Source organism: Aotus nancymaae, unplaced genomic scaffold (genome assembly GCF_030222135.1).
Source record: "Aotus nancymaae isolate 86718 unplaced genomic scaffold, 86718_ANA_hifiasm-v0.15.2.pri h1tg000011l, whole genome shotgun sequence".
Classification (NCBI taxonomy): Eukaryota; Metazoa; Chordata; class Mammalia; order Primates; family Aotidae; genus Aotus; species Aotus nancymaae.
In genome coordinates this window covers 16,121,036-16,136,695 of record NW_026988422.1, presented here as the reverse complement: position 1 = coordinate 16,136,695, position 15,660 = coordinate 16,121,036, and the positions used below count along the sequence as shown (strand labels likewise).

Genomic DNA, 15,660 nt, shown 5'->3' with positions numbered 1-15,660 from the left:
ATGATTTGGTACATATGCAGCATTTAGAGAAATACCATAGTATGCTCTTTTCAAGATACTAATTTTAATTCTTTTTGAATAAATACCTAAAAGAGAAAATGCTGAATTGTGTAACACTTCTATTTTTAATTTTTTGAGGAAACTCAAACTGTCTTCAATAGTGGCTTTACCATTTTGCATTTCTACCAACAGTGTACAAGGGTTCAAATTTCTCTGCATCCTCACCAACACTTGTCTTTTGTTTTATTAATAACTGTCCTGACGGGTGTGAGGTGATGCCTCATTGTGATTGTAATTAGAATTACTCTGATAATGATAAGAGATGTTAAATATTTTTAAATATATCTCTTGGCCATTTGTATGTCTACTTTAAAGAATTTATTCAAGTCTCTCTTAATCTGAGCTGCTCTAAGAAAACACTGGGCAATTTATGAACAACAGAAATTTATTACTCATAATTCTGAAGACTGGAAAGTCCAAGGTCAAGGCACTGGCAGTTTCTATATACAGATGGGGGCCTATTCTTCATAGATGATGCCTTCTGAGCCCACACATTGTGGAAGGCAAACAGCTCATCATCTCTTTTTAAGATTACTAGTTCCATTCCTGAGTGATCTGCCTTCATAATTTAATCACCTCCTAAAGCTCTACTTCTTAATACTATCACATTGCAATTAAGTTTCCATATATGAATTTGGGGGAGGTGTAATATTTAGACCTTAGCAAACTCCTTAGCCCATTATTAAAAGTTGGGTTATTAGTTTCTTTGCTTTTTGCTCTTAAATTATAGGAGTTCTTTATATATTTTGGATAGTAACCCTTATCAGATATATCAGGGGTTCCCAACCCCCTACCCCCGGGCTGCAGACCAATAATGGTCCCTCGCCTGTTAGGAGCTGGACTGCCCAACAGGAGCTGAGTTTCCAGCCAGTGAACATTACCACCTGAGCTCTGCATCCTGCCAGATCAGCAACAGAATTAGATTTCCATGGGAGTGTGAATCTTATTGTGAACTGTGCATGCCAGGAATCTAAATTGTGCACTTCTTATGAGGATCTAACTAATGCTTGAGGATCAGTTTCATCCCTAAACAATCCCCCTGTTCTTGGAAAAATGGTCTTCCACAAAACCAGTTCCTGGTGCCAAAAAGGTTGGGAACCACTGAGATATATGGTTTGCAGATATTTTATCCTATTCCATAGGTTGCCTTTTCACTATGTTGTTTGCTGTGCAAATGGTTTTAGTTTGATGTATAGCCTTAGCTATTTATTTTTATTTTTGTTGCCTGTACTTTTGATGTTACAGCTGTGAAATCATTACTATGGTGAATGTTATGAAGCTTTTCCTGTATGTTTTATTCTACAAGTTTTAGAGTTTCAGGTCTTATATTTAAGTCTTTAATCGATATACATATTTTTTGAGACAGAGTCTTGCTCTGTCACTCAGGCTAGAGTGCAGTGATGCGATCTCGGCTCACTGCAACCTCCGTCTCCCGGGTTCAGGTGATTCTCAGCCTCCCATCTTTAATTGATTTTGAGTTTATTTTTGTATATGTTGTAAGATAAATGTCCAATTTTATTATTTTGCATATAAGTATCTGTTTTTCCCAGCACGATTTGTTGACGAGATTATCCTTTTCCAATTGTGTATTCTTGCCACCCTTGTAAAAAATTAGTTGACCATTTATGTGTAGATTTATTTCTTGGCTCTATATTTTGTTCCATTGGTCTATATGTGTATCTTTATGCCAGCACCATATTGTTTTGATTATTTTTGTTTTGTAATATATTTCGAAGCAATAAAATGTGATGCCTCCATCTTTCTTTTTCTTTCCCAAGATTGATTTGGCTATTCCTGGTATTTGTGGTTCCACGTGAATCATAGAAATGTAGAATTGACTCTATAGATCACTTTGGATATGGACATTGTAACAATACTAAAATCTTCCAACCCATGAACACAAGATATCTTCCATCTTTAATTTCTTTTGTCAATGTTTTGTAGTTTTCAGTATATAATCTTTAATATCCTTAATTGTCTTACTAAGTATTTTATTCTTCTTGGTACTGTTTTAGATGGGATTGTTTTTCTATTTTTTTTAAATATGGATCCTTGTTAATATATAGAAATGCAGCTGATTTTGTATCCTGCAACTCTACTGAATTCATTTATTAGTTCTAATAGCTTTTTAATGGAGTTTTTAGGGTTTCCTATATATAAAATCATAGAATCTACCTTTGTGATTTAATCACCTCCTAAAAGCTCCACTTCCTAATACTATCAATTGCAATTAAATTTCAATATATGAATTTGGGGGAGGGGTAATATTCAGACAATTTTAATTTTTTAATAAGTAAGTTTAATATTGGGACAATTTTACTTTTGCCTTTACAATTTGGATGCCTTTTTTTTTTTCTTGCCTGATTGCCCTGGGTAAGATTTCTAGTACTATGTAGAATAGAAGTATCAAGAGTGAACATCCTTGCTGTGTTGCTGATCTTAGAGGAATAGCTTTCAGTTTTTCACCATTAAAAATTGATACGTAGGCTTTTCATGTGTGCCCTTATTATGTTGATGTACTTTCCTTCTATTCTTACTTTGTTGTTTATCCAAAGGAATTGAAATCAGAATCTCAAAGAGATTAGCACTCCCATGTTCATTGCAGCACCATTAACAATAACCAAGATGTAGAAACAAGCTAAATGTCCTTCTATAGATGAATGGATAAGGAAAATGGTATATACACACAATGGAATATTATTCAGTCTTTAAAAATGAGGAAATACTATAATGGGACAACATGGCTCAAACTGAGGACACTATGTTAATTGAAATGAGCCAGTCACAGACAGATGCTATATGGTTTTACTTATATGAAGTATCTAAAATAATTAAGTTCATAGAATCAAGGAATAGAATGATGGTGTTTGCCAAGGGCTGAAGGGAGGGGGAAATGGGAAGTTACTAATTAATGGACATAAAGTTTTAATTAAGCAAGATGAGTAAGTTCTGGAGATCTGCTGTACAGCATTGTACCTGTAGTCAGCAATACCACACACTTAAGAATATTGTACACTTAAAATTTGCTAAGATGTTAGATCTCATTTTAAGTGTTCTTACCTATGTGAAATAATGTAGTAAGGCTTCAATAAATGTTAGATAACATTAAAATTATTATTAAATGTAGCAGGAAAGTTAATATTATGTAACAGTAGACACAAAGTAATGCAATATTTAGAGGATGGTAATATTTTTAATGTGACGGGACAGTTGGGCTCTGGGGAAATTCACTGAATTAATGTTTAAATTTTGAAGTATTATTTCTGTAGTGCAAAAGAAAAAATAAAAAGGTAAAGGTGAGTAAAAATTAAAACTTCTGGGCACTTTGCCATCAGAAAGATTCCTATCTGAGGCCCAGCTCCACTCCTTGATAGTAGTGTGACTTTAGATAAAGCAGGCTCTGTTAGGATTCTCTCTCCTTCAGTCGTGATCTGGTAACTCTCTCAAGGTAGTATGCTGCAGCAATAGTGGGAATAACCTCGTTAATTTCCTTTGCTCAGCGATTGCTGTGCTGTGCCTGTTGTGCAATGTCTATAAGCCAATATTTTATATATTTTGTCTAGTTTTTTAGTTGTTTAAGGCAGGAGGTAAATGCTGTTTCTTTTCATCATTGTCAGAAACAGAAAACCAACATATTTCTATTTAACTTTTCTCCTCAACGAGTTCGGACTTAACATCTAATTCTGATAGCACAGTGTAGTTAGTTACCTTTTTTGTACTCACTAAATGGCATTACAAGTTTTAGTTTACTTATTTGCTTCCCTACTAAACTGGCTTCTTTGAGAACAGGGATTGTGGGGCTCATCTTTGTCACTACTACCAACCCATTATCAAGTTTGTACTCTGGAACCTATCAGGCAGTTAGTGAATATCTTTTAAATTTATTTAATAACTAAATTGTAGTTCTGTGCCACACTGTGAAAAACTGGATGGTATGCTACAGATACATTTTATTCTGTAAACAATTTATGGTTTTGAGGAGGTAAGGGAAATTTCTTGAGCCTTTCTTTTTAATAGAAGGTTATTCTTGAAGCATAAACATGAATGAAAGAAGAGGTTGAAAATAATTAGATTATTTAAGATTCTAGGCTATAATGGTGAAAATAAAGAATTGACAGGATCTAGTCATTGATTGGATGGGCATTGCTAAGAGGAAAGATGAGAAACATGACTAACATTTTCACTAATTATGGGCCAATTTTTTTTTAGAATGAAATAGTAGGTTTTGTTTTTTTTTTTAATCTTCTTTACAACTTGAAGGAAAGATTTTTGCTTAAAACTTTGGGATCAGAGTTTCATAATGTAAAGAAATAATTAATGGTAGGAATTTATGTAAATTTTTAGTTTATTTGCTAAAATTAAGTTTGAATTTAAAATATTTTATAATTTTTAGGGAAAAATTTATTATGAGTTAAATTTTATTGTATATGGTTACTTTTAATTATATGATAAATATCTCTTTATATGTAATTTTTCCTCATTATAATCTATTTGTTTATAGATATACATATTTTTCCTTCCCTGTGCTTTTTGTAGTCTTTAGAATTTATTGATAATGGACTTAGGGCTAAAAGTTAATTTTGTGCCATTGAATGGTACAGCACCTACAGCATGACTTAGAGTAAGAGTCATTTTTTCCCAAATATATTTTAATGTTGCTTTTATAGTATCAGTTTCCATTCAAATTGTTTTCTCTTTCTGAGAGAGGCTGGAAGAGCTTCTGAGTAAGTGGAAGAGATGGTAGGAGTGAAGAATAAGAAATATCAGGAAAATCATGAAAACCCTCCAATGCCAAACATATATTCATAAAATATAGTATAATAGTAGCCATTTGAAAAGTTAAAATACTTGTAACAAGAACTTGTTTATAATGGTTTGAAGGAGATTAATTAGAACTAACAAGTTGAATATATGAAAAAGAAATATTTCTCCCAGTGTGTTATTTTCACGTAATCTTTTGAAGAAGCAATGCTTTTCTTAAACTGTGATCCTACCTGAAATAAATGACACAGTATTTGAACAATAACACAAATATTTTTGATACTGTGTTCCAATTCTCATTTCAGTTTCTTACATGAACTATTTGTTACTCTTGTTATAGAAAATGACATAGACAATGACTGACATTTATTGAGTCACCCTTTGTGCTCATAACTAAACTGTGAGGTAAATATTATCTTACTGTTCTTTACAACAATCTCATAAGACAGATACTATTTTCATTTGACCAATGAAGAATCTAAGGCTAAAGGAGATTAAATAACTTGCACAAAGTCACACATCTAGTTATGCAGAGTTCTTCTGAGTCAGTGATATAATTGGTAGAAATGATTGCTAAGTCTATTATGTATAGCATTAAGGGCAATGAAAGGAGCCTCTCACATTTATCCTATAAACAAAAGAAAGTGAGCTTTTTGAAACAGTAGTGGGGAATGGCCAGGGAGGGAGAGCCAGTGTTCTTTTTAGACTGCTAGGAATGAGTGAACTTTAATCAGAGAAGGCCAATGCCCCGGTGCAGCATTGTCTTTCAAAATTTTAGGTGCTACTTTTGACACTCTTTAGACACGGATATCCAAGGCAGCTTAAGAGCTAGATTATGCCTTGCTGTGACCAACTGAGGGGCCAAGAGTAATGGCAGCTGTAGGGCAGGTTCTTATGACTCTTGATTCTATTTGGAGCACCTCCTGTGGGCAAACTGTTACTTGACACATGAGTCCTGATGCCATGCAGTGAGTGTTCCATCAGTTTCATCACTGAGACCTCAAAGTCTGTGATCTTAGCCAGCATGCTACTTTGTATAACAAACATATTTATTGTTTGTTGTGTCTACATCAATTACAGAAAAGCCCAACACCTATTCCTGCATACAGTTTTAAACTCTGGAGTGATATTGAGTTCCAACCCAGAGGAGAAAATAAACAATTATATAATATGATCTCTTATTATAAATGGAAAACCCTCAAAAATGTATAACCAATTAGAAATTATTCAAGTTTCTTTTAATCACAAGAATGTTTTAACGTGGATGAATTGCAGAGATTAAAAAAAAAACCCTGACTTTCTAAAGTTCTGCTATAAAGAAGTCTAGTTTATTGCCTTAGTTTCAAAAGAATAGTTTTCTGAGTATCTCAGAATGTCCGGCTGCTGCCCCTTCCATTCTCTTTGGAAGCTTTTTTGTCATCCTCATGGCACATCCCTCTGGCATGCATGACCAGCTGCAAGCTAAACCCTGTGGAATAAGAATTCTTTCATCCCTTTGTGTGATGTGTGATTTTCAGAGTTTGGATGATCCTCTTCAGCAGCAGCAGCAGGCATTGTTAGTTTCAATAGGCGGCCTGGATGCAAAAGAACAGTCATCATAGAGAGACAGGCTCTCAGGGTCTGTCCCTTCATGTCATAGTGCTGTGTTAGATCACTTTCCTCTGCTGGATTAATGGCCAGAGAGAAAGGGAAACAAACTGTCCCCAAAGGAATCCAATTAAAGTACTTGAACTTCACTGACGTCTATCCTATTGTTTTCTTAACTTCCTAACCTATGGTTAATTATTCTGACCAGTGGAAAGAAACAGCATAAACACAGGAATTATCTTAAATTCCCTACTTTGTTTAGTTTGTAAAGACATCAAAATTTTACTGTGCAGGATGGAATACTAATTTGGTATAGTTGAAATATTTTTTGGCTAATCTCTCTATTTCTTCCCTACTATCCTCACCAAAGTCATGCCAGGACTTACTGTACAACACTCCTTGGCTTCTGGAATTTTATCTCTGCTCAGTCTACAATACAGCATTAGTTCATTCTGGGCCCTTTAACTTCCTTAAATCTCCATTTGATCTCACACCCATGCCTATGATATTCTTTCCCTGGTTAATCAAGAATTCTCTATATCTACTCTGTCATCCATGCCACTGTAAGTAGGAAAGTAATTTAGGCTTCTGAATCACAGCCTTGTCATTTGTGAAATTGTGTCCAAAATATAAACTAGGATTTCCAGTAATAACAATTTATATGTGTAAGATGATTGATAGTTTGCAGAGTGTTTTTATGTATTTTATTTTATATATTTCTGACTATAGTTTTGTGAGGAGAGAACCATTATTATTATCTCTTTTTTTTTTTCAGAGAAGGATACTATAGCTTAGAGAGGTGAAGTGATTTACCCCATCAAGTAAGTAGTAACTGCCTGAACCTGAACTTAAATTCAGAGTTTTCCCCACCAAGAGATGATGGTTTTCTCTAGTAAGGGAGTTTCTTTCTTAAAACCTTAGATTCTTTATTAACTAAATTTTTTTTTGTATGTGAGTGTATATAGTTATGCTTTGGGTAGGAGTCTTCTTATACTGAATTGAGTTTGGGGTGGCATTTTGTGCTCTTAGTTTTTGTCAGTGAAGAAGTCTCCTATAATTTGTAATTAAAGAAAGATAAGAAGGAATGTATTACTTTTCTAGTGTAGAATTTTGGTAGCGTTGTGAACCTCTCTGCCAAATTTATTTGTATTTCTCCATCGTAAATCCATTCTTCCAGAAAGCTAATATACCTATTATTTATGATTAGGAAATGATAGATATACAGTAGACTCTCTCTTAGGTTATTCCTGCTTCTGGCCAACAGAATACTCTGAAAAAAAAAAAGGTTTGTTTTTCTTTATCTGTTTACCTGCTGCTATGCTTATCTAGAGTCATTTGTGTTTGTTTTCAAGTTTGTTTATGCCAATTAAATGTACAATTGTAATTTAATTATGCAAACTGATGAAATATCAGTTCCAAACTATAAAGAGTTGTTGATATATAAGATTTAAGTGAGTGCCTTGGAAAGACTTTCTAAAGGTGAATTGCTAAGACAAATTGCAGTTTAAATAGGTGTGGGCTACACAACTGTGAAAGATTGTCTTAGTTGGGGGTGAAAGAATGTAAAAAGCCTGGAAGGATCCCTCATTCAGTTTGCTTTCCAAGTACCTTTAAGCTGTCACTGAATTTAAATAAACCCAAATTGGAAGTCATAGGTGATACATTATGGTGTCGTTTAAGCAAGAAGAAAAACGTGAAACTTTACGTAGCAGATCAAGAGTCATTGACAGCCATTCGTCTTACATCACAATGTTGAAGGTTGGTAAATAATTTCATGGGTTTTTTTTTTATTATTATTATACTTTAAGTTCTGGGGTACATGTACAGATCATGCAGGATTGTTACATAGGTATACACATGCCATGGTGGTTTGTTGCATCCATCCCCGCCATCATCTACATTATGTATTTCTCCTAATGTTATCCCTCTCCAATTCCCCCACCCCCTGCTATCCCTTTCCTAGCCCCCCTCCCCCGAGCAGGCCTCGGTGTGTGATGTTCTCCTCCCTGTGTCCATATGTTCTTATTGTTCAACACCCACTTATGAGTGAGGACATGAGGTGTTTGGTTTTCTTTTCTTGTGTCAGTTTGCTGAGAATGATGGTTTCCAGCTTCATCCGTGTCCCTGCAAAGAACATGAACTCATCCTTTTTTATGGCTGTGTAGCATTCCACGGTGTATATGTGCCACATTTTCTTGATCTAGTCAATCACTGATGGGCATTAAAACCAACCCAAGTAATTTCATGTTTTAACTTTAAATAAGCTAAATATGTTGAAATCAGTTTAACCAGTTTCTTTCTGTATCTCAGTGTCATTTTGTATAAAATGAAGATGAAAATAACTTTACCCAACAGGAATATTTTCTTTTTTTGTATATGAGGATTAAATGAGATGTATAATACCTAGAACAATGCCTGGCACAAGTAACGTACTAAAACAATTTAGACATCATCATTATCAGTGACAAACTGAGATTGTCTGTTGTATGGCTTATGTATACTTATATTACAAATATAATATTATGGATCTTTGCTACTAGCTATTAGACTATTTTAGCAGCAATGCATACTAGTTCTGTTTAGGTGAGCAGAGAAATTCTGTCCATTTTCTGCCTCCACCCTACCATTTCTTTTTCAGGATTTATGAGAAGAGTAAGTTTGACTGTAACTACCTATGTCAGTACATACTGAGACCTGAGATCATATGTGTGGCACAAGTAAAAGTGCTATATGTAATCTCAGCTGAATCCTATCAGAAAGCCTGGGATATGGAGAGTCTGTGGCATATTGGTGGAGGTGTGTGGAATGCTTAAACAGTACCCGCCCATACTGAACCTAGATATAGCCAACGTGTTTCTGATTTAAATGAGCAATCAGCTTCACACAGTTCTCTCCCAATTGAAAACGGAGAGGAAACAAAACAAAAAGAAACAAAAGAAAGATTGTTAGTTAAACTAGAACAGTTGTATGGTAGTAGAACACTGATTCTAATGCTTGGCATTGTACTGTATGCCTTCCATTCCTAAATGCTTCTGCTGACTGCTAGGTTACGTTTTCATTAATGAATCCACATTTAGAAACTGCCTTTTTTGGAGGAGAATTAGCTTTTACCTGCTTTCTTTCTGAATGCTTGCACACACAATTTTGTATAATTTCATATCCTGATTTCTTCCCTAAGAATGTACTCTTCAAGAAAAGAGACTCAAGCTTCAGAGTAGGAGATAGCATCAATACTGCTGATAATATCATTCTTGGTTTGAATGTTATAATGGTTGATTCAGTGCTTGTGGCATAAGAATGAATGCACTATCAACCTTTTTTTTTTTTTTTCAAACAAGCAATGCAATGCTGTCTACAGTGATTTACAGGGTATTTCTCTAATTTTAAAAAATAAAGCAAGTAGATAGCAAAATGGAGTTTGAAACATTTTCCAAAGTTGAAAAAAAAATTAAACAGTATAATCTAAAGTTAAGTGTCCATTTGCTTTCTTAAATATTATAAGTATCACTACTGGTCACTTACCAGGCCTATAATGGAATTTAGGTCTGTTTGTTCTTCAGATTACAGTATAGCTTTACCTGTCATGAAGCTATTGGATAAAAGAAATATCATTGTTCTGTATCATGACTTATCATGGCATTGGAATTCCCTCAGTTCATTACTATCTATGAATATTATTCACGTTTCTTCTCTGCTCTGTCTTTCTTATGCTTTTATTTCAGTCTTTACATAGTCTACCAATTTGAACTGTCCTCAGCCTTTTGCTCTCAGATGTATCTTCTTCATATTTTTTTCTTTATTCTGCAGCATGTCATTATTTTGTTAACATGTATCCTTCTTTTTAACCTGTACTGTTTATTCCTTAGTTTGTTGATTTAAATTTCACTCATTTTGTTTCTTTAGATACACCATTCCCATACAATTACTTTACATGAACACAACAGTAAAACATAAAAAATAGGTAGCATCCCATAAAATCACAGCCTTTATATACTATACAATACATACTATTTATATAATGGGTTAGATATTCACACTTCTATCCAGTAGGGATCCATACATCATACTCTTTTGTTAAACATGGTATTTTTAAGGAGGTAAGATTTGAGAGTGTTTCCTTCTTTATATGGCATAGCTGTCAGTCAACATGATATTCAGAACCCATTGTTAAGTACCTTTCTAGGCAGAGAAAAGAACCAGTTTCAGTTTGGATATGTTTGAAGTACTCTGTTCTTAACTCCTATTCCTGAATTGGCCCAACTCCTTGATATTTTACATTTTAAGTTGTGGATTAATGCATATCTATAACTGGCTCAGGATGTATTGCTAAACTTGAGGTGATGGATTAATCCACCACCACCGGTGCTTTGCTGCAACAATAAAATTGCATCAGGCAAGCAAGTTAGCTGTAGTGCATAATAATGGCAAGCATATCATAGAAAATGAAGTTGATATGGTAGAAGTAGTACACAATTCAAGTGCATGTGCATGTACAATGTTTCTGTTCTATTTTACTTAGGAGGCAGTTTGAATATCATTATAGTAGTATAAAAGGCAGTAACTTGATCAGAGTTCTAGGTAAGAAAGTTTTTATTTATCTGTATCAGAGGGACGTGCTATGGAAGACAATCTGAAGATAAGAATACTAACAATAGAATCATCTTTTTTACTCATTTTTCAAATAGAATATGTCTTTCTGTTATGTTGAAAATTTTCACTGTGTTATTCATTGAATGATTCAATGTATGTCCAACAAAAGATTAGATTGATGTTCCATATAAAGATCTGCTGAACAATGTGTATATATATATAAAAATTTTTAAATAGGTAATAAATATTATTTTATTTAAATAGGTAATAAATATAATAATATTTATTTAAATAGGTAATAAATATAATAATAAATATCATTGAATTTATTGGTCTTATCAGGTAGTAGACAAATAATTGCTTCCTTGGTTTGTGGATGTGATATTTTTTATAATTTAATTTAATCATTTACTAATTCACTGTGCACCTATTATGTTGGGGATAGTATTTGGCATAGTAGGGGACATAAAGATGATTTAGACACAGCCCTGTCTACTTAAAGTGTGTAGTCTAGTGGTATGGTATGCTACATTCTTAGATTTGGTTCTTACTATAATAATGTGTTAATTCCTTAATTATTTCACATCATAAAAGTCTATTATTGTTATGGTCCCATATTTAATTTACATCTTCAGTGTTCCTTATGCTGAATTTAATGTACTACCAGTATATTTAAACATATAATTCCTAAAAGATAAAGATAAAATACTGTAAATATAAATATAAAAATATGGTAAAAGCACTTTAATAATTTTATATGGTTTTAACTGGTTTTTAATCTTTTCACTCTGTGAAAAGTTTTGTTGGACTTTTTGATTTGGGAGAAGACAGAAGAAGGAACAGTTGGCATTTGGTGTTGAAAATCCAGTGTGAATAGAAACCCAAGAGGAGACTTTTGATTATCTAATTTCTAGTTCCATAATACACAAGGTGATGAGCCACAGGAGATGAAGATGGAGGGATAAACAGGTGCCTATCATGAAGTGCCTTATGTATGCCATACTAAGAAGCTAGAAATGAGGTGGGATCCTCTAAAGGGTTTTAAGTGAGGGAATGACTTCTTAGTTCTATTGAGAAAAAGCTCTTCAGCAATTGAGTGTGAAAGAAGGGGTATAAAGAAAGGAGACCAGGCCTGGTGGCTGACGCTTATAATCCCAGCACTTTGGGAGGCCGAGGCGGGTGGATCACGAGGTCAAGAGATTGAGACCATCCTGGTCAACATGGTGAAACCCCGTCTCTACTTAAAAATACAAAAAATTAGCTGGGCATGGTGGCGCGTGCCTGTAATCCCAGCTACTCAGGAGGCTGAGGCAGGAGAATTGCCTGAACCCTGGAGGCAGAGGTTGCAGTGAGCCGAGATTGCGCCATTGCACTCCAGCCTGAGTAACAAGAGCGAAACTCCATCTCAAAAAAAAAAAAAAAAAAGAAAGGAGACCACCAGAGTCTGTGACACTGTTAGAAGACAATTCATGGAAAACAGGGTAAAGTATAGTGAGAGGTGAGGGCATGAACTGAAACAGTGACTGTGAAGCTATGAGGAACATAAGAGGAATGGATTCAAGAGATTGTTAGGAAGTAGAATTGATAAGATTTGAGTACTGCCTCAGTGGAGGGGTGGAAGTTGGATGTTGTTAAAGAAAAGGAGAAATTTAGGATGACTCTCAAGATATTTTTCTTGAGTACCTGGATGGTGCCATTTGCAGAAAAAAAAAGGACTATTTTAGGGGTAGGAGGTTGGTGGCCAGTCAGAGGTCAAGGAGGAAGTGAGGGTAGAAACTTAGGAAAGATATAAAAGATTTATTTGAATTTCAAACACAGATTTACCTTTCTTTGAGAAAACATGATGTGATTCTGTGACCTGAAACAGTAAAAGTTAGGTTAAGTGTGGCATGCTGAAGGTGAATAAGGGGAGTGAGTTTCATGGGAGAATACTGATTAGGGAATTTCTACTAGTAGAGAATAGGATGTCCAGAGTCAAATGTTTATTCTTGGAGTCATTGTTTCCCAGATTTTCTTTAATGACAGCTTTCCTCCATTTCATATCCGATAGCTAGACTGCCTCATTCAAATGTGTTAACCTTAGGATGTGTCTGGCAGTCTTTGGTGAGTCGCTATTTTAAGGGGGTATCTATGTGAGGAGGCACTATGGTAATGAAAGTGAGTCAAATACCGAATGTATGGATTGCTATTTAAACAATCTTGCATGAACCACTTAACCTCTTTGGGTTTCCATTTTCTCACTTCTAAAATAAGAGGGTTGAATAAGATGATCTCTGATAACCTTTTATAGTAAGAGCCCTATGATTTTATGACCCTGTGAATAGCATGATTATAGCTATAGGATTAACATCTTTGGGAAATGTAACAACAGACTTTCAGTTAAGCTTGGAGATTGAACACATGTTTTTCCTTGTTCCTTCCTAATAAGGGACTAAAAATTTAAGCAAAAGACCAAAACTTTATAAATCCACAGGCATAAGGAAGAGGAAGCAATATATTAAAAACATACATCTTTGGGAGATGTAAAGAGGAATTGGCAGAGCTGGAAAAGCTGAATATATATGACTGGAGAGTGTTGTGTGAGAAACAAGACAGTTCATGCTCCAGATCCTGTTTAAGAATTAGAGGCAGTCTGTCCTGTGGAAAACAATAGCTGAAGTAAAAATAAATTATAATTAATATACCCAGAGAGACAGCAGAAGATACTGCTTCTATGAAACATGACAAGAGTATTTAAAAAGAAGAAATAATGAGAGAATAAGCACTCTTATAATAGCTGAAATAATAGCTTTTATATGATTGAAATTTTCCTGAAAATAGAGCAAAAAAGTCAAATAAATGGAAAATAGGAGAGAAAATATAAAATCAGGCAAATGATCCAACAAGTTAAAAATCTGATTAATGGGAAGTTCAGAAGACAGGGGAGAGCAAAGAAAATGATAGGGAGGAAAGTGTTATAAAAGTATATGGTAAAATTTTTCAGCTCTCAAGGACGTGAGGTTCCAGTTTGGAAGGGTCTTCTGGGTGCCCATAGAAACTGTGAAAGCAAATCCACACCAAGATATATAATTGGAAAATTTAAGAATAGCAGTAATAAATAAATGATAATAGAAAGTTCCAGAAAGAAAATATGGGTCCCATACAATTGGGTCAAGAACCGCAATCGTATCTGATTTCTTAATGACAACATTCAAAGCTAGAGGATGTGGCTTTAAAATTCAGAGAGAAGGCCAGGCATGATGGCTCATGCTTGTAATCCTAGCTACTTGGGAAGCTGAGGCAGGAGACTGACTTGAACTTGGGAGGCGGAGGTTGCAGTGAGCTGAGATTGCACCATTGCACTCCAACCTGGGAAACAGAGCGAAACTGTCTCAGAAAAGAAAAAATTATGAGAGAAAATTACTTTTAACTTCAAATTCTATACCCAGTCAAACTACCAATTAGGTATAAGGGTAGAAAAAACATTTTTATTTTTAGACACATGGTTTTCCAAATGTACCCCTCACACTTGCTTTCTCAGGAGTTATTTCAAGGATATGCTACATCCAAATGAGGAAAAACTGAGGAGAAAAGACCAAGATGGAGGGTTCAGGAAACAAGTGATGAAAATGAGATGAGAAAGGTGAAGGAAAGTTCCTGGATAACTGCTGTGCATTGATCTTAAAAATATGCAGTCTTTACTTGAGCTACAAGATGGAGAACTCCAGAAAGGGATGTCTTCAGGTGAAAGAATTAGAATAGGATTCTTCATTTTAAGAGTGTGAAATATTGTATTTAGAGAGATTTTACAATTCTGTTGCAAACCTTGAGAATGCCGGGGGGGGAGGGCAAAGTGACAATATTAACTATAGGAAGGAAATATTGTTACTACTCAAGGTACCAAATGTATTAAAAAATACTACTTAGGCCGGGCGCGGTGGCTCAAGCCTGTAATCCCAGCACTTTGGGAGGCCGAGGCGGGTGGATCACGAGGTCAAGAGATCGAGACCATCCTGGTCAACATGGTGAAACCCCGTCTCTACTAATACAAAAAATTAGCTGGGCACGGTGGCGCGTGCCTGTAATCCCAGCTACTCAGGAGGCTGAGGCAGGAGAATTGCCTGAACCCAGGAGGTGGAGGTTGCGGTGAGCCGAGATCGCGCCATTGCACTCCAGCCTGGGTATCAAGAGCGAAACTCCGCCTCAAAAAAAAAAAAAAAAAAAATACTACTTCACTGAATGCTGGAAGGATGGAAGAAAGGGAAATGAGGTAGTATCAAGGAACTTCTTTCATGATAGGAAATTAATATATTATGTCTAAAATTTATAAATGAAAATAACAATGTAAGCGTATTATTTAGAAATGAGGCAAACACTAGAATGAGTTTTGGCAGAGGGTCAAAGTTTTGGATACAGGATGCTGTATTTTGTATTAACTTCGTGGTACTATTTAACTGGTAAACTTTATACATATACACACACACACACACACATATAAATATGTGCATGTGTTGCTTTGACAAATTATAACTAAAATTCTAACAGACTAGAAATCTAAATGCTATGAGCTGAATGTTTGTGTCACCTCAAAATTTATATATTGAAAACCTAATCTTGAATGTGATGGCATTTGTACATGGGGCCTTTGGGAAGTAATTAGGCCATGAAAGTGGTACCCTCAAG

The 15,660-nt window shown here is 34.9% G+C and overlaps 1 protein-coding gene across 20 annotated transcripts in view; it reads left to right on the top strand.

Moving 5' to 3' along the window:
* ZBTB20 (zinc finger and BTB domain containing 20) overlaps positions 1-15,660 on the top strand; it is an 822,970-nt gene that overhangs the window by 77,282 nt on the left and 730,028 nt on the right. Inside the window, exon 1 of one of the 20 annotated variants that reach the window (XM_064374636.1) lies at positions 7,066-7,229. The exons of the other annotated variants lie outside the window; for them this stretch is intronic. The gene's annotated coding sequence lies outside the window, so the exon portion shown is untranslated. Of the gene's footprint in view, positions 1-7,065; positions 7,230-15,660 lie in introns of those variants that run through there. 20 annotated transcript variants of the gene reach the window in all.